The sequence below is a fragment of the Ambystoma mexicanum genome, chromosome 3q (assembly GCF_040938575.1).
Source record: "Ambystoma mexicanum isolate Mex_15411 chromosome 3q, UKY_AmexF1_1, whole genome shotgun sequence".
NCBI classification, from domain to species: Eukaryota; Metazoa; Chordata; class Amphibia; order Caudata; family Ambystomatidae; genus Ambystoma; species Ambystoma mexicanum.
In genome coordinates, this window is record NC_090926.1 from 394,622,102 (window position 1) to 394,641,528 (window position 19,427).

The 19,427-nt window shown below is 44.9% G+C and overlaps 1 protein-coding gene across 3 annotated transcripts in view; it reads right to left on the reverse strand.

Annotated features, from left to right (window-relative positions):
- Nucleotides 1-19,427, reverse strand: part of HMGXB3 (HMG-box containing 3) — a 1,885,602-nt gene that overhangs the window by 1,305,207 nt on the left and 560,968 nt on the right. The gene's annotated exons all lie outside the window — the stretch shown is intronic.

Sequence of the window (19,427 nt, forward strand, 5' to 3'; positions counted from 1 at the left end):
AAGGTTGAGGAGAAAATTGAAGTACTGAGCTTTAACTCTGGAGATTAGGTTTAGAGAATCCTCAACCCCCAAATTCTGGATCAGGGTCTCACCCTCAAAGTTGCCCAAGAACCTAGTCAGTATGTATGGGGAAGGTATAGGTGGTTTTGGAGTAGTTGAATAGTTTTGAGTTTACCTGTGGGAGTGCAGTGTGTTTCAGAGACCAATAAGGTAACACTCCTTTCCAATCTGTTGCCGAGTTCACATGCTAGTCTGGATTGAGTGTAGAAGAGAGAGTGAAGTATGAAATTGTAAAAGCTGCTTGTATATTGAGATTTGGTAAGACTCCCACTCAGTTTGAGGAGTTTTAGGAAGCACACGAAGAAGTATGATGTTCAGTTAGTGTCTTGGGCAAATGACCCTCTTAAAAATTTGAATGGATTGTTGAATCGCTACAAAGTGTTTTCCTTTGAGGGCATAATTAATTTAGTTATATCAACGTCAGTCCAAATCCAAAGCAGCAGCCAAATACTGTGCAGGAATCTGGCGGTTCTCAAATTATTCCAAATTGGGCACTGTGGAGAATGGCCATCTAAAGCATACATTAGAGTCTGCCCCTTTCGCCACCAATTTTGCAGTTCATGTGGAATTGAACATGCCTTTTTTGAGGATACACTTGCCTTAGAACCGTCCTTCTGGCTAAGAATTTGGCTGAACAAGAGAGTAACTCCCGCTAGGTTAATCTTGAAGCACATTTTGTCTTCCGAATTAAGCCCATCCTTAGTAGCTTGGTTGTGTGCCCAGTGCTCCAGATACAATTTTGAAGTTGGAGTATTTTACTCAATATTTTTTTAAGTTGGTAGTAAAATGGTAGGGAGTAAAAATGTTAGTCCAATTCCCAACAAGGGTATTTTACAAGCAAGTCAAAATGCTTGACCAGGAAATGGAAATGTTTTTTTAATAATTATTTCTTTGCACCTAGTTATTCATGCACATTAAAAGATACATGTTTACTTCTTACAGTCAGGCATTAATAAGGGTAGTTTATTTCTGTGGTACTGCATGCACTACTGGTCCAAACAAATCCATATAGTTGTGTGAGTGAAAGCAGCGGCACAAGGTCCTACGAGTCTATTTCCTTTTTTTTGTTGGGAGTACTTTTACTTCTATTTTATATATACCTTAGGGTTGGTGGCTGAAAATGCACCACTACAACAAAGGTCCAGCTACCGTTCGCAATCCAGGAGAATGACTGCGTTTTCCTGGATGTGAAGCATCCAAACGCCTCTCAGGTTATTCAAAACAAACGGTCATCAAAGGTTCTGTGTTCTTCGTAAACCAACATAAACTAAACAGTTGCATAAAGGTCTCGGGGGGGGGGGGGCTCGGAGAATGACTTCCTTCTCCTAGCTGGTTCCCCAATGTCTCTCACAGTTCCTAATAAGATGTGTTGCTCCCTTTTGGAGGTTTTCACAATCTCTCTGTTTCTTTGAAAAATTCTCGCTCTGCCCCAATGGGACAATGAAGCTGTTCCCCGGAGCCTCTTCCAAATCTCCAGTACCACACTCCTGTGGAAGTAGACTGGGAACCACAAATTGGTTTACAATTGTCTCTATTTCGTTTTACTTTACAGTCTCAAAGGGGTTTTCTATTTTTCCAGGTATTTGAAGCTCAAAGGAAATGGCAATGTTAACGGTTTTCTTCTTATCTCTGAGGAAGGCAAGGTCAAGGTCATGAGCTAAAAAGACCGGGCTCTTGGCAGGATCTGGTGTTGATCAATCTGCAACGACTAACAATGGTATCAACAGATGTTTGGGGTTTGGATCGATGGTCGCGCCCTAGACGATTCTGCGGTGTGTAGGGTGCACCTCTGCTTTGGCAAGGATTTTCAATATTTGGATAGAGAAGGTGAGCATAAACTATCACCGGGTCTCAAAACCTTTTAGTCTCTTTTAGGCTCTTCTGTTGTACTTTGCAGGGTCAATAAGATAACCTTTTTGTATGGGGTTTCAGGGTGTTGGGGTCTCGGGTTCACAGACACTATCTTCTCAACCGCTGAGGTAGGTGTTCTCAGTTTATATTATTCACTGTTCACCCTTGCTGCCTTATGGCTCATGAAATGCCTAAAGAGTTTCCCGGACCTTTGTTAACTCCTGTTACCTCCTGTTACCTGTATTGGGGCCAGGATTCTTCACCGGGTCGGTAGGATTTTGGATGACTGTTAATCACCTTCTTCCACTCTCAACAGGATTCACTTTTTTGGTCCTGTACAGCAGGTGGTCAGGAAGTAGACCAGGGTCTCTACCTTCCGTCCCTGTACAGAAATCCTCTCTGGATACTGTTCAGGTCAGTGTAGGCAGCTGTGCGAATGGATAGGGTTAGCGGTTTCAGTCGAATTTGTTGGACCACATGGTCCACCCACTACAGGTCATGCCAATACGCCCAATCTCTGTCCTTCTTTAGGGCCAACTCTTGGACGACTGGTATGACGCCTTCCTTGCGCCTTACAAACAATGTACATCTGGTAAACCGGGGTGTTCTGCCACTCCTTTGCTTGTTCGGCTTGTCTCTCACCCACCAGCTTTCAGTTGTATAGCGTTTGTCGTTCTGACTCCGTGCCGGACGCCTAATTCTCTTCTTCCTTTCCGCTTTCGCCATGGCCAACACCATGCCGGCCTGCGAGATGTCCAAGTGCGTTTCCTTGAACCACACCCTCCACGTCACTTGCTCGAGATACTCAGGGCCTGCCTTCGGGTGTTCTCTCTGCTTCGTTCTCCCTCTGATTCTTGATTTCTCTCTCCATGTTGACTGCTCTCTGGTTCTCTCTCCACTACTCTCTCTGGTATCCTTCCCAGGGATCTTTGGCCTTTTTTTGTTTGGCGCCCTGAAATAGTAGGGTCTGGCCAGACGTAACGTCCATTCCATTGACTACAGCTGCTCTGGTATTTTTCCTGCTGGCTTGTAGAGTTCTCTGGAGCTTCTTCATCTCAGTACCTAGACCATCAGGGTAGTTCGGATTTTCACAATAACACATGGTTTTAGACATGTGTTTAGACTCATATAGTTTGAGTCCTACCGTCAGCCTACCAGGTTGGGGTTTAAAGGGGCTGTGCCTCCCAATCGCTTCCTTATCCCCAGGAGAGAAGTCCCTCTCCATGAGATCTTCCTGCATATTATCACCTGTAAGGGTGCAGAAGGTGGAGACTGACACACAGGTGGCATAGTGATTGCTATAGACCTTCGTTTGAGATTAAAATAAAGAGAAAAAACTACCTTTCCCTATATCTATGAGGTGTTTCCATGCCTCAACCAAAGTGCTAATGGCTCCATCAGGATGTGTTAAGAAACTGTGTGACAAATGTCCCTATGGCTGTCCCTTACACCTATGACTAAACAGTTGTACCAAGGTTCTTGGTTCAGGAGAATGGCTCCCTCCTCCTGTACTAGGCAGCACAGTTCTGGTTGAAAGTTCTCCACCATTGGGAATTACTCCCTTCCTCTGGTTTTACTGCTTCTCAAACAAAAGGGTTGCAGGTCCTCTAATACACTGCGTCAGAACATTCAATACTTTGTATCCGAGGGGGAATGACTCCCTTCCCCTGGATCACTGGTTTGATCCTCCTTGCGGATTCAATTTGCCAGGAAAATGACTCCTTTCTTTTGGCATTCTTGTGCTTTGTTTTTCCAGTTCACAACACCAGGCGGAATGACTCCTTTCCCCTGGTCTTTCTTAGACTCTATTTTACAGTTCAAAATGCCTTTGGGAATGGCTACATTCTCCTGCCCTTCCTCAGCACAGTTAACACTACTAGGGGAATTACTCCCTTCCACTGGCCTTTCCCATGCTTTCACAAATCACAATAACAGGGGGAATGTCTTTCTTCCGCTGGCCTTTCTCAGGTTTTCACAGTCCATGGTACCAAGGGGAATGTCTTCCTTCCCATGGCCTTTCTCAAAGCAAAGATCCAATTGTGATGAGGGTACCAGACCAAGGTTTCTCTTCTTCCCCCAGATGTACCTGGTATACTCTCCTGCCCAAGAACTACAATAAGGGGGGAATGGTTCACAATCTCCTTTTATTGTGCTTGTGGGTCCCATATCTGTACTTCTTTGTGACTTGGTTTTGGCTGGCCTGGTTCAATCTCCTGCCAGGTATTGCCACAAGAGAATTGACTTGCAATATACTTTCTCTTACTCTTCTGCTTCAACAGTGGTTTGCGACCAACCACTGCGCCAAGGAGGATGACTCCTGAGGTACTCTCTATTTTGGTTATCTTCAGTAGTGGTATGCGACCATCCACTGTGCCAAGGAAGAGGACTTCTGAGGCACTCTCTCGCTCCTTTCACTATTGCTGTCACACCCGGTCCCTATCGGGACTTTATCGTTCTCCCGTTACCACTTTCTCAGGAACTCTTCGGCACTTCTTGACGGGTCTGCGGGTCTTGATTCGCGCAGTCTATTTCCACTAGGTGTGCTCCTGTGCAGCCTCTGCTGCAGTATGTTGCTAGCGGTTACAGCATTCTTTGGTGACCATTCGGTCGACCCACTTTGGGTTACGCTTCCGCTTTCCAGCTCTGCTCTGGTTTCATTGCACGCCACCGGACCAATGATTCCCCTCTCCAGACTTGGAGAGCGGGTTGCTCATGGCTTCCTTGCATTGGGCGGCCTCTTCTGCTGGTTAGCTGGCTCTCCTCATGTAGTCCTTTCTCTATTTTAATATCAGCTGGTTGGCAACGATTGGCATTATATTTTAAGTCCCTTTTCAATGTCTTTGGCCCTTCGATCTTTATTCCTCCACACCTCCTCCGCGTCCCAGTACATCTATCATCACTCTCCCTTGGGTAATCCATGTTCTTCCGAGTCTCAGTGGAAGTCAAGTCTATGGACCTACATAGGTACATGGGTTGGTTATGTATGACTCGGGTTTACAAAGTGGGGTGGTGTATAGGGTGTTGGGTGAGGGGTATCATAGCGCGTCTCCCTTAGATGTTCTTCCTTGTCCCTAGAGGATGAGTCTCGCCCCATGAGATCCTCCCACCGAGTACCACCCCCAGCGGCGCTAACGGGTAGCGGCCTCACCTCCCTGGCCTCTTGGGAAGGGGCTACCACTGTGGGAGAAGTGACATCCAAGGGTTTATCACACACCCCTAGGGGGACTATTGGTTAGCAGCCTCACCTCCCTAGCCTCATGGAGAGTGTTCTCCTCCTGGGGAGATGCAACGCCATATGAAGGATTGTCGCAGAAGCTGGTGCTGCAATTTTAACACTAGGTATGGCCATAGTGACTGGGTACTATGTCCTTACCTGATCTCCAGTTTTCATTTTCTTGCTGCTACAAGTCTTTCCTGAGCATCCCTCTAACCACACTCCACCCCCCGATGTCCTCCTCACTGTCTGGGCTGATACTTGTATGATGGGACAATTTCTGACCCATTTTATCACTGTCTTTCCGATTTACTGCCTTGGTTGTGTGCTTTGGGGTAGAAGCTGCAGTTATCCAGAATGGAGATGGTCACCAAAACCCCACCAATGCTATCTAAGTGGGCCTATCTGGACCCTTCACCATTGTGGGACAGTGTTTTGCTGGCTTGCTGTGCTATGCTCCCCTTTGAGCCATCCAGATCATACTTGTTGGGTTTCCCCATCTTCCTGGAACAATCTTTTCTGAGGTTTTCACTCCTGGCTTGTGGGTCTCTGTCCCAAAAGGTGTAAGAGTTCAGCAGTATGAGACAGACACACACGTATAGTTTTCTCACAAGTTGCCATTTTATTAAATAAAAACGGGTGAGACAAACGCCCATGTTTCCTTTCCCTTAACAAGGAGAACCCTGCCCAACAAACTAAGGCTAAAGAAAAATGACCTAATGTCAAAATGTATCTGACCCTCACACTAATATACACAACAGAATTATACAGGAATTGTTTGGCTGTTTTAAACTTCACAAAATAACAAATTCAAACTCAAAAGTTATAAACATTAATCCTTGTGACCAGTGTTGGATTCCCTTCCCTTGGATCAACTCCGGATTCTCTGGAACAAAGTTCAGTTTCAAGAAAGTTCAGTTCAACAACAAAGTTCCACTCAATGTAGGCTATAAGTCTTTTCCATTCAATATATCTTTTTACTTGGCAAAGAGACTATCCCCACTTGCACACATTTTACAAGTGTTAATGTTTCCACAAACTCCTGTTTGGTAAACCAAAAGTATCATTCTCCAAACATAAATTCAGAAAAGTGTTCTTTTCTACAAAGGCAAATCCCTTGTTGGCACATCATGATTCTTCCTTTTAGGTAACACTTTAGTCAGTATGGTTAATTCAAAAGAAACACTTTAGTCAGGATGGTTCAACAATCGCTTTTCGGTTATGCAACAGTTAATCAAAACAAGATGATGGATCTGACACTTTTCCACCATAACCTTTTACCACAAGCACAGTACTTTAAACGATCTTCCTGGTATACTCGCCTTCCAGAACGCACTACAATGTGTCCCTGTCCTGGCTCACTCGCCTGCCAGGATAGAACTACAACTACTACAATGTGTACTCTTTGGTAAGGCTTATTCCAAACGCTCGACACTAGAATCATCAATGGGGAGATTCGAACCAACAACTGCTTCTCTGGTAAGCCTCTTGACTTCTAACACAATTGGCTTATATCTTCTTCCAAAGCTTACATCTTATTCTAAATGGATATTTCACAAAAGAATAATGATTCTTTTGTTGGTCTGTTTGTTTTAGGCAATACAAGTTACAATCAATTCTCTCCCCCCTGATCCATTTTACAAGGAGGGCTTTGCTCCTGCGGTCTTTGATTTCTGCTGGCAATGTGCTGCTGGCAATGTGCTGGCAATGTGCTTTACAACTTTCTCCCTCTTGTGAAGGTATCATGAAGTACAACACAGACAACAGACTTCAAGTTTAAACAAAAGAAGTTTATTTAACTGAAATGTCAGAATGCCTAACTTGTCCTTTGCTGATGTGGGTTTTCACTACTGGAATGAAACTAACGAAAATCTTGCAAGTGGGGGTGGGTAGAGTACAGAAGTAGATGAAGGGGCAGATGGGGGCTGCTGTGTTTATTGTGCCCAACTATTTTCTTTCTAACGGGTCATGTAAACTGTTGATGTCTTTTGCTTCATAAAATTCAATAAAAATAGGTTTTAAAAAAACTAAGGAAAATGTGTGTCCAAAACCTATCCTTGTCCTCACAACTATATTAAACCAATGTGCAAGGATGTCAAACTTCATAAGAAACAGTGTTTCACTCAAAATATCTGAGCTTCTTCCAGCTCACAGCTTTCTCTCAGCTCCCCTTCCCCAAGAAAAAGAAAGTTCCATAAAAGAAAAGTCTCAAATGCTACCTTCTTCAGTTCAAGGCAATATAGTTCAAGACCAATCCTCTTGGGGTTCCCTTCCCCAAGTTTAAAAGTGGTATAATCCAAAACAAAAGGGTCTCCGGATTCTGTTCCCAAGACCACAAATATAGTTCAAAAGTATTGCAGTGGTTTTGTTGAGCTTGTGTCGTGATATCTTTGGCTCTCACCAATTGTCTTGCCACACTGCATTAATTCATAAAGTTAATTGTTCATGCTTTCTTTAGTCTTTACTGTAGTGAATTGTAAGGTTAGATGTAATTCACTGTGCAACACAGGTTTACTATGATTGGAGTTTCAATTCAGAGTTCAAAAGTAGTCTTATATTTCTTAATCAAATTCAAGTTTGAAGGCACACTTGCATTGTCTCAAGGTAAAAGTGTTTTAAAGTTTGCAATTCAATTTGCTTGTTTAATTCAATGGGAAGTTTCCCTGTAATGCGATGTTCAAAAGCCAAAGTCTCGTAGAGGTTGGTGTCCAGAATATCTGCATTTCCTTGTTCGGAGCTTCCCAGTGCTTGTGTGTCCCTCTGACACTCAACAAAGGTCGGCTCCTGTTGCCTGTGAGTTGTCACTGAGCCCACGGATGTTCACGTGGTCCTCCGACACTCACAAGCAGCATGCTCCCGACCGCTTCTACTGCGGTTTCCGGTCTGCTTCTGGGGCAGGGAACACTGCAAATCCAAGCCATGTTCGCCTTGCCGCTTAAAGCTAACGCGGACAGTGTTCTTTGAGGCCTGGGTCTGCCAGCATCATGGTTTGCCACCCAGTTCCACCTCGGCTGTCCCTCAAAGAGCGGGTCCCCAGCTGGTCTTCCTGCTTCTCCTTCACAGCTCTCTTTGCTGGTTCTCCTTGCGGGCTCTGTCTCCTCGTTGATAATTTTATGCACCTGCATCCCTCTAACAGGCTGCAGGTGTGTCAGGTCAATTAAACCTGCCTGACCATAGTTAGGCACACAGCCTGACCTTCCCAGTGTTTGGTATGCAGATTCCTCATCTCAGTGGTGAAGAGAGGTAATCTTCATTACTCTCAGATGCCTCTTCGTCTCAGTACTGTAAGGTGTTGTGTGGAATCATGAGGCGAATTGGCTTGTAACAGCCTATAAAGGTTGGGGAGGGTTAGTTTGATTATTACTTGGAAAAGGGGACACCATGTCTAGCCTAGGGGCATCCCACTCGCCATCCACGAGGACCTTCCGCCCAAGTGATCCTCCCTCGCTTCTCCTGCCCCAGGGTCAGGATCCAAAAGCAATGGCCTTTCCGTGGCCACCTGCGCAAAGGATCCAAGGGGAGTAGGAGTGAGAACACCCTCAGGTTTCTCACACTCTGGACATCTCTTTCTGTGAATATAATATCCAAATTGCCTCAGTCTTCTCTGGATGTGGCAATGCGGCTTACAATATTCCCCTATTTGACATCACTCATTGGGAGAGTTGTGTCCACTTTGCTTTCTTATCTCTTTTCTTTGGATTTGGCAATGCGGTTTCAATATTCCCCTATTTGGAATCCCTTAGGATAGTTGCGCACAGTTTGCATTATTATTACTTTTCTTTGGCAATGCGGGTTACAATATTCCCCTATTTAGAATCCCTCTTTAGGAGAGTTGTGCCCAGTTTGCCTTAATTCAATTGTTTGTTATTTGCTACCTAGCAGTCTCCTTTGGACCACACCAGGGTCACCAGCTTCAGGCCAACACACAAGTATGCCCTGGCGTCTCCTTATGACTTGACGGTATTGCTGCTTCGCTCTTCAGGTCCTTCTCTGCGTCGGACAGCTCCCGTCGGTCTGCCGCCTCTAAAGTGGACCTTCAATGGAGCTTCCGCACTTCCATGTACTCCCCAGTGAAAATCCACTACTGGAGCAGTTCACAGTGTGTAGAGAGCTTCTCTCTGTCACGGGGTGGCTGGCTCCAATAACGCTTCCCGCTGCGCGTCCTCTGCCTAGCCCAGGAGTCCCAACCTCTGCCACATCTTCTAGACAGTGCCCCACTGCCTGCAATGAAGGCAACTTCAGCTTCTGCTTCTCCCTGCTGCTTCTTCTTTACCCCCACCTTACAGGTCTTTAAATCTTATAAGGTCAGCAGGTGTTGGTCATTACAACAACTAGATTGGTCACAACAGTTTACTTCCTCTGGACCCCCTCTTCCTTGTCTCAGTACTGAGTTGTGAGGGGTCAGAAATGCAAGGTGGACAACTGTGTTAAGGATTTTCATTTATTAAACTCAAAAGGGTTTGATAAACACCTCACTATCCCTACCCTAAAAAGAATTTCCCTACTATAAAATGAGCTAAAGAAAACACTAACAAAAGGATTCTGTCCCTCACACTTGAACATACAACAAACTCAAAGTAATGCATAGCAATTCAGACATAACAAAAATAACACTTGCCTTCAAGACCTGGTAACTGTTCCTCCTTGTAATCTGGGGGGTTGACCTTCCCCAGATTCAATCAGGAATTCATTCAACAGTTCAAAAGAATAAGGACATCTGATATTATAACAAAGTTCAAATAAAGTTCCTCTTCTGCCAGTAAGTCTCCCACTTGGGTTTAACCAACAGTTCAAAATGTTCAGCAAGTCTTTCACCTCTCCTAAGGTGATGGAGTGTTTCACACAACTACTTCTTAGCAGAAAAGGGTATACTTCCACAATGGATTAAAGTCAACAAAGATACTTCTTTCAGGATAACTCTACAACAGTTCACAATGCACTCATCAGCAATGCTGATTTGTCAAGGTAATTCCACAACAATTAATCATGAGCTTTTGTGGTTTTGCCACTTCTTCGTCAACACTTTGATCTATACCAACAGTATTTCAATGACTTTCGCCTTGTCCACTCCCCTGCCCGTCCTATACTACAAGGTCCCGTGCCCTGGTGTACTGTCCTGCCAGAACAACATGAACATACTAACACTTGTCAGGTCTGGAGACAGGTTACACTTCATTCATTCACTGGGTCTGTGGTCAGATTACACTTTATTTATTGGTTATGTTCTCTGGAACTTTTCTTAGTTTGGACCTGAACTTTGTTTTCTGTAGAGAAAATGTTTCCCAAACCATCATGGAGGCAATGGAACTGAGAGAAGATTGGTGGAGGGTCAGTTCTTGAAGCTCTGGCAAGCCTTCTAAACTGCCTTTCACTGTCCACGTTTTACAGGAAGGTTCCGTTTAGGCGAGTGTGCAGCGTTCTCAATTGTACATGAAGAGACTTTGCTTCAACCTGGGAATGTGTTGAGACCAAGTTAATTTAATCAACTAGTCGCTGTTGGACTTACCATTTAATATTCTAAGTTTTACCAGACAGTATTTCAAGATAGAAGTCATTTATGAGTTTGCTTGGGTCTTGTGCTCTCTCACAGACTTTGTTTAAAGAGAGAGAAGTGTTGCTTGAAATTAATTTGCTGCTGCGAGCATCGCCAGGTGATCAGTGTCTCAGGTGACGTAGCGGAGTGCACAGCTCAGAAGATAATATTGTTACAAGCTGGAGACTGCACATGAAGTAGAGCAGTATTCCTGAACAGTTGGTTAGTGTGCATGCGCAATCCCCTCTAAGTTGGTGTTTGTCACTGAAACTAATCAGCGTTTCACTTCATGTGACTTTTTCACACGCTGCTCGCTTTGTGAAAAGAGTGAGACTGGTACAGAGCGTGAGCATGGAGGTAAACTGCTTATTTCTCCCAGCTGTCCTACTTCTTCAGTGGGGATTGAGACTCTGTGTTCATTCATCAAATCCAAAAGTATACAGGACATCCAAGCATTGACTTTCTATTAGGGTTTATTTAGTGTTTTGGTCACAGCATAGGCATAGTACATTAGCACTCAGCTGAGTTTATAAATAGGCTAGGGCTGAGAAGGACTTTGGATAAAAAATCTGGGAAAACTAAAGTTCAATCTTTTCACAAGGATTCTTAAATACGTCCCAGCTCTTCAAGGAGGATCACATGTAATAGTTGTAAGGTGTGTTCTGGAGTCAGGGATTTGAGAAAGAGAATAGAAATAATCCTTGAACCTTGTGTTTTCTCATCCTCTGCAGATTTCCACGAGAGTAGAAGACTGAAATCTGTTTGTCATTTTCTCCACTTCCCCTTCCCCTTTCCCTCAGTGATGTTTCGGATTTCAGCTTTTGTGAATTCAGTTGTTGACCAAACACCTTTGAGGGTCTGCAGGGTTTAGCAGCTCCTGCGAATTAAGGTATTCAGGACTGGACAATACTTCTGTGTCACAGTTCTGCTTCATACAACTTATAAAGTCTTTGACTTTCCGCAACCTCAGCTTTTACTATTTCTCCTGGGAAAACATTAGACATATTGGGGCTGTTTGTTCCACACTTGAATGCCATGCGCAATGCAGATTATGCTCCTCTACTCCTTAACACCTTCTGTCAGATGAGCAGCCTTCCTGCCACTCTTGTTCTCCCACTCTTGTTTTAAACGAGTGCTGATAATGGTTTTCTCTCACTCCTGATCTTCTTTGGCTTAGGCAATGCATATTCAGGTCAGTTCTCCCTATTGCCTCTTCCTCCCTTTGACAACAGAGTCTATAATCAACCTGCTGGTTAATTGCACCCTTTTGACTTTGGTAATGTTCTAGATTCATTATCGGACACTTTTGGCATTGGCAATAGTTGTTTGCATTGGTTTTTAGTAATAGTGCCCTCGATTGTTGTTGGCAATTATTCTGACCTTCAAACCCATAATGACTCTGCCACTTTCTCTCCTTCGTATCAGCTTGGCATTCAGAATAATTATCTTTCTGCATCACATCAGTTCGATACACATAGTATTTAAATTTCTGCCACTTTTCTCTTTTCTCATTAGATCAATATTCAAAAGGCTTACGCTCGGCCAGCGAGTGGCCACGGAGCACTCCGGGGTCACAGTACCCCAATTAACACACTGGGTTTGACTTGAGCTTCTGCATGTTCTGCTGCTGTCAAGTTCTCTGCTTCTTCTGCTGCTTCGGGAGGCCTGGAAAACTGCTTCCCTCGGTTATTTTCACCCCCTGCTGATAAGAAAAGAGCATTTCTTGCTCCAAAGGCTCTCAGGTGCCTGCCTGCCACCTAAGCCTGTCTTGGGGAAAGCGTTCCAACTTCACGCTTCCCACTGCAAACAATGTCCTTGAAGGAAAAGACCCTCTTAGAACCAGCATCCGTATGGCAAACGTCAGCGGCTCTGCTCTCCTTCAGCTGCAACTTCGATGTGAGCGGCGGCAAGCACTGCACCTCCCACGTCTGCTGCTACTCCCTATGACCTGCACCTGACGGGGCATTTATGTCTCTCAGTCTCCCTCAGGTGGGACTTGAAGTCCCCAATGTTCAATTCACACCTTTTCACAGTTTCGACTTTACGATAAGCCATTAGGATAGTAGGACCGCCGGGAAAGTTATTAAAGGGGGTTTCCTATTCTTCCTGACCTGCTTCCCCCACATGTAATCCTTCTGCAGAACACCACCCTCAGCGTCAGGATCAGGAAGCGTCTACCTTTCCGTGGCCACATGAGAAGGGTCCCAGGCCAGGTTTTCTGGGGGAATCATTCCTGATTCATCAAAGTCCATAATGTTCTTGTTTGTTCTTTCATCAATGAATCCAATCGGTTTAGCTGAATTTGATGATTTACACTTAAGGGAGGGTTTTAAAGGAGTTGATGTTTTTCCCTTGGATCTGAGTCCTAAACATAAGGTACAATCATAACTACTGGAAGTTGGAATAACTTCCTGATCCTCTGGTGTACCAGTTTCATGTTTGTTAAAAGGGTCTTCATACTTGGTACTTTGGGTAATTCGGGGAGAGAGAGCCTTAAAGTGACAACATGCCATTAGATATTTAGGCAGTAGGTAAATTTCATCATCAGAAGAGGATGAATACTGTGTCTTTCCTAACGTAGTCATCACTATCCCGACAGCCATCTCCTCTCATGTGCTCCTCCCTCCTGATACCACCACCAGGGTTAGGATGAGATAGCGGCTGCCTTTCCCAGGCCATATGGAAGGAGAGTTTAGGCTGTGTTTTCGTGATGATTCCGCAGGATTCATCAAAGAGGGCAAGCTGTTCTTTTGGGTCGTCTGGGTCATGATTGTTCAGGGGTTCAAGTCCGTGGGCGACTAAAATTCTTCTGCCTCAGGATGAGTTGCAGAATTTAAACACCTGGCTGTTTCACCGTTGAGGAGCAGTGTTTCAGGAACAGACAACCAGGAGTACTTACTGCTGGGCCCTGGGCTGGTGGTGGTGGTTCAAGATACTTACCCTCAGGAGTTGTACTGGGTTGTGGTTTCAGCTGGTCCCCTTCAACCATATTTTTCTATTGACTTATGTTAAGATGGATTTCCAAAATCCACTGTGGGGTGGATTTTGGGAGGCCAACCTATTACGGTGAACAGAACAGACACTGCATTTAGCCAAACCCAATCAAGATAGGTAGCAGAGCAGCAAGGCTTAGACTCAGGAAGGAGGTGAGAGTGGGCTAAGTCTACAATGAGACACACACACTGTGCCCTCCAATAATTCCAGTTAAACAGAGAAGTACAAAAATATATATCGATTTATTAGGCCTTTAAAAGCACACTAAGCAATGAAACTTTCATGCAAGTACTGTCACACAACTACTATACAATACATGTATGCATCTACCATTGATGGTTCTAGAGCGAACCCCAGCACTTTACCTTAAAGACAGTTAAGCAACAATTTGGCAGAGTTAACAGCAATAGTTTAAATAACTGTATGTAGTAAAGTCAGTGAAAAGATTAACAGTGGATTCAAAACACAGGTAGGTAATAAAGTTAGAAAAACAATAGATACACTTAAAAGCAATCCTAAAATTACAACTCTAGTACCCTAGAGTCACCAGTTCCAAAAGTTAAACTTGTTCAGATAGGTTTACTATTGGATTGAGCAATACCAGTAATTGTAATTCAGTGTTCCAAAAGTTAGAAATGATCTCTCTCTCCGTCCCACTACACTAGGAAAGACTTGGGGGCGATAATTGACTAAGCCACCACCGATCTGGCAAGCAGAGGTGAGTCAGGATTTAACACCCATGTAACCCAAAGTGAGTCACAACGTCAGGCAGTGGCAGGTGATCTTTGGTTGTTGAACACAGGAGCAGACCCTGCACAGCTTCAGTTCGGACTAGAAGGCTGACAATCAGGGTCGGACTGGGGCATAAAACTGTCTCGGGCACCAATGAAAAAGTGGCCCACAGTTGCAGTTGGCAATTCATTCCTTTTGTGACAGACTGTTTAAATAGTACCCATGGAGGAGTTTTTTTGATAAAATGTAATGCAAATTGTGCAATTTAAAGACTATTTATTCTGCAACAATGGTCAAAACTACTAGCCACATAGGAAAGTAACTCATCAAACTGGCCCACTTTGACCAAACAAAGTGGCCCACTCTAGCATTTTGTGTTTTTGTTTCGTGCATTGCTCTACAGGCCAGTCCGATCCTGCTGACAATGAGGGAACAGGTGTCTTGTAGCACAAGTTGAAGATCCTACAAGTTTCAAGGATACCCTTGGAACGGCGATGGCAACAGTGAGGTAGCTCAGGAGAGAGAGAGCTGTTCGGTCCACTGGGTGTTCCAGTGACACTTCGCAGGGTCAGCAAGCATGAATCCTCGAGCAGGGGTCAAAAATAGTTTTTCCTGCTGGTCCACGGGCCAAAGACCTCACAAGGGTCATCCTGAGATCAGGACAGAGAAGCAGGGCTTCACCGGGACTTGGCAGGAGTCCACGCTGGTCAGCTGCAATGGTAGCCCTCGGGTCTTCGACGGGCTGCACCTCTACGTAGGTGTCTTGGCACCAACAATCTGTCGAATGCAGGATTTGGACTTGAGTCACCACCAGGTCCACCAATGGTAAATGTATGCACCATTCAAACTGACAGGGGATGTTCAATCATGGACAGCCACTTGGGGGCATGGATGTGGACTGGGAGCAGGCAGTCCCAGACCCTACATCGGGCCATACAAACATTATGCCACTTTGCCTGAGAAATCAGAGGCTTCGCCTCGGAAATATCTATGGCAATTCTGGACCCAAAGACCAAAGAATAATCTGGCCAAGGGACAGGCAGCAATCTTGTGGCACAGCCGTTATGGAGCATGTGGTTCTCTTTATGGCATTAAGCAGTGAAACGCAAAATGGCACAAGTAAAAAGTTGAAAACACGATGGAAAAATATCCACTGCTACCAGCCCATCCTGGACACATTGCCTTTGTAACCACAAAGTTACAAATGAAAAACGTTATAAGGATATAAAGTATCCCAATTTCACCTTACTTTAAGGAGATGTGTGGAGCTTTAAAAATCCGGTATAAATAAATTCAATATGGGAGATTGCCTTACGAACTGATCAGTCCCCCCATACAAATTAGCACAAAGTAAGGGAAGTAAAGCAGTCTGAACAAAGCAAAAAGAAAGGGTGTCCCATAAAATCTTTTCTAGCAACTTATTAGCTGGAATCCTGATTTGCTTCTCTACTTTCTGGGGCTGGTGGGTCTCGAACCTGGCACTGGGGCTCTTCAAGTGGTCCTCCTCTGGCATCCGCTGGAGTAGGTTGCTGCCTTCTCCTAGCCAGTGGAGTAGAACATAGACTTGCATGACTTTTCCCTATGTGACGAATCCTTGGATGTCGTCACATCTCCCCAAGGGGGAGCCCCTTCCCATGAGTCAAGGGAGGCTACCCGAATGTCCAGCTGGGGTTGGTAATCAGCAGGTGACTCTCATGGGGAGGGATCCGCCCTGCGGGACAAGGGACGACTATCCAGGGAGAATGCGGTATGTCCACACTGCCCCATAACCTCCCTCATCCTCCGACCCTATATACAGGGCACATTAGTTCCCCACACTTCCAGGTACTTGTGTAGTGTAGAATACACAACCCTCATGAGAAACACAGACGAGGAAGATTAGGGACTACCCACCTGAAGGACACTGGAAGACTGGGACAAAGAAGAAGGGTAGAGCAATGAGGAACACCCCACTGAACCAAAGTATGTGTTCCAGTCAATGTGAACACTGAATGAGCATACAAAGTGAGGAGGGACTCTGTTCGACCCTCCTTGGAGGAACTCAGAAGTCATCCCTGGAGGAGATAGGATTGTTAGAGCGGGAAAGCAGAGGGACACAAAGAAGGCGTCTGGTAACGACCTGCTGGGAAGCTCACTTACCATTCGCTGAGGTTGGATGGGGCGGAAGACTACAGGAGCAAACCTCCAGACAACAAAGACCACAGGACGTCCCGGTCAGAGGCAGACACGCTGCCATCGGAGCCGTCGCAGTATACCGAAAGGCAAGCAAAGTCTGCAGGAACCCAACCGGAGACACGGCATAGCCGCACAGCACCTGGAGAGCGTAGGCAAGACCATCAAAGGTACCAGGGTTGCCGGGAAGCTTGGTGGGGCTTTGGAAGGGTTCAATGCCAGATCTCAGCCCAGAAATAGGAGTACTAATCAGAGAACTGTGCTCACGGTGGGGTGGTTTAGTCAGAAAAGCAGAAAGACAGTGTTGAGGCTATGCGGTTGTGTCAGAGTATGGTGTGGGTGAGAAAAGGTCCTTGGATTAAATTCCTTAACTTTAGCTCTTTAGGCTTATGGAATGCTCTCATCCCAAGATGGTGAGGATTCAACTCAACGGTGAGTGTTTAAAGGTCAACCTGTGATGATTTGGAACTTTCACCAGGGTTCTAAATTGCCTTTCATCCCTGGAAACCAACAATGAAGGTCAGAGCGACAGCAGCTCCAGATATTAGATTTTCAGAGGACTGTGACAGGGTGGCCTGCCACAAAGAACCACGCTGACTCGGATGAAAGTTCAAGGGTGTTTATTAAAGATTTTCGATGAGCAGAATGGCTGATTTTCAAGGTTCTCTTGGGCCCTAATGGCCTGGGGATATTTGGCCCCCTCTGGTCCACCCCGGGCTTGTCCCTGCCTCCCTAACCAAGGCGTCCCCATCAGGGATATTAGTCGCTCTCAGATCCGTTTCTCATACTGGTGTTTGCCCCAAGACGATGGCTCGATGGCTACCTGACTCCCTAGGGAACTTCTAACTTTGCCTCTACTGTCATCGGTTAGTACACGGGGACTAAGCAATGGTATCTTCTTTCACCCAGCATCACACTCACATCGTTCACACTCTTTCGTAACTGACCCTTCGCTATACTTACCTCTGAAGCTGTTCTCGTCCCACCACGTCACTGTCCCTCCACTCTCTCACTCTGCCTTTCCACCTCCACCCATCAATCTTACTGCCTTTCTGTGAGGAATCTGAGGGCGTTCGCACTTCATTCCTCAAAAGAGTGACACTTTCACAGTGTTCTGTCAACAATAATACGACCAGCGTTATCTGCTGCGTCCAAGTTGTTTTTAAAGATGCAGTTGGCAACCTGTTTGCCCTCAGAACTTTTTTGAATTTGGGACTTTAAGGGTTCAGGAACTGTATCTAGTTGAAGTACAGAATCCCATAGAGGACTGTTATCTAACCAATAAGGTTGTATTATTTGCAAGGCACGTTTGATCCGCTGCTGATGTAGAAACTTTCCTGCATAGGGTATATCATTGTTCTCTCCCCTTTTCAGGAGGTGCCTCTGCAGATGCTAATGGGGCCCGCCCTTTTCCTTGTGGTTGTAACAGCCAAGTAGTCTGGCTTAAGCAGTCCCCTAATATAGAGGGGATCTGTAGGAACAGGTTTAATTTTATTTTTCTATTCTTGGATTTACAGCTCTGGTTAAGGAGGAGATCAGTAAAGAGGGCCCAATGTGTCTTTGAACTGATTGAAGTAATAGAACAAACTACGTTACTGAATTTTTGTCCCCCAAAATATCGTCCACAAAATATTTTTACATTTTTTTTATTAACAATTTTGAGTAAACATTTAACAAATACATATCTTTACTGCACCAAATATTACCCCTCCTCCCACAGCCCCCCCCCCTCTCTGCCTTTGTCAGTTTTTCTAAAACATGCTCACACAAAGTCGACTTGTGTCTCACATTTCCGTGGAATGCCATCTTGCTGTTCTGGACCAGAAGTCTCTGGTTTGGACGCAAGCAGGTTCTGTGTTAGTTCGATCCAGGCTGTGATTTAGCTGGTACTTTCATCACCGACTCCTCTGACAGCCCATGACTACACTGTCGTTTCGGCTAGTATTCATTTTTCTAAATCTTTCCACCATGCATCGACGGTAGGCGCATTCTGTGCTTTCCATGCCATGGTTAGTCTACGTTTTGCCAATATATGCAAGGTCTTTTAGCTTCGTTATGCGTTTTTTCCTCACAGTGGGTGGGTATAGCCCAAGCAGGCAGGCTCCTGGAGTTTGTACTTCTAGTGCGACATTAACCATGGCCATCATATTTGCTATGTCCTCCCAATATTGCCGTACCTTGGGGCACGACCATAGCATGTGGAGCATTCCAGCATCAGTGTCACCACATTTTTGTCATCTCTGTTCTGCCGCACATTTGAACTTGGAGATCTTCTGCAGTGTTAAATAGGCTCTATGCGTAATGTTTAACTGTATTAGCTTTAATTTAGCATTCCTAGAAACTTTTTAGTGGTAACCCATTATATTACCCCATTCAGTATCAGTACTCCTATAGTTACTATCCCTACCGGATCCAATATTTCCTTATGTGTAATTTCAGCTGTCTCTCTTCCGCCACCACTGCTGCCAGGGGAATCTGTGGTCAAAACGGGTCTGCTATGTCCCAGGTTTTACATACCCTATTCCATATTTGTATATCCAATGTTATCGGTAATGGGCATCGACCTACTTGCGGGCTCTGTGTCCATAGTGCTTCTTTTTAGGTAGAAATTAGTCATTGTTAGTTGTAGTAAGCTAGTATCTATATTCAGATCACCTGCTAGTGGTACGACGTCCTTTCATCGCGGGATGTTTTTTCGTGTTTTTTTTTTTTAACCGCAAATCGACTTTTTTGGGGGGGTTAAAAAAGTTATATAAATTGGGTGTGGGTGTAGGGGAATATAAAAAAAATTAAAGGGGATGGGGATTTGGGGGGTTATCCCCCCTCAAAAATAAAAAATTCGATGAGTTTTCTCCAAAAAAAATCTGTGGT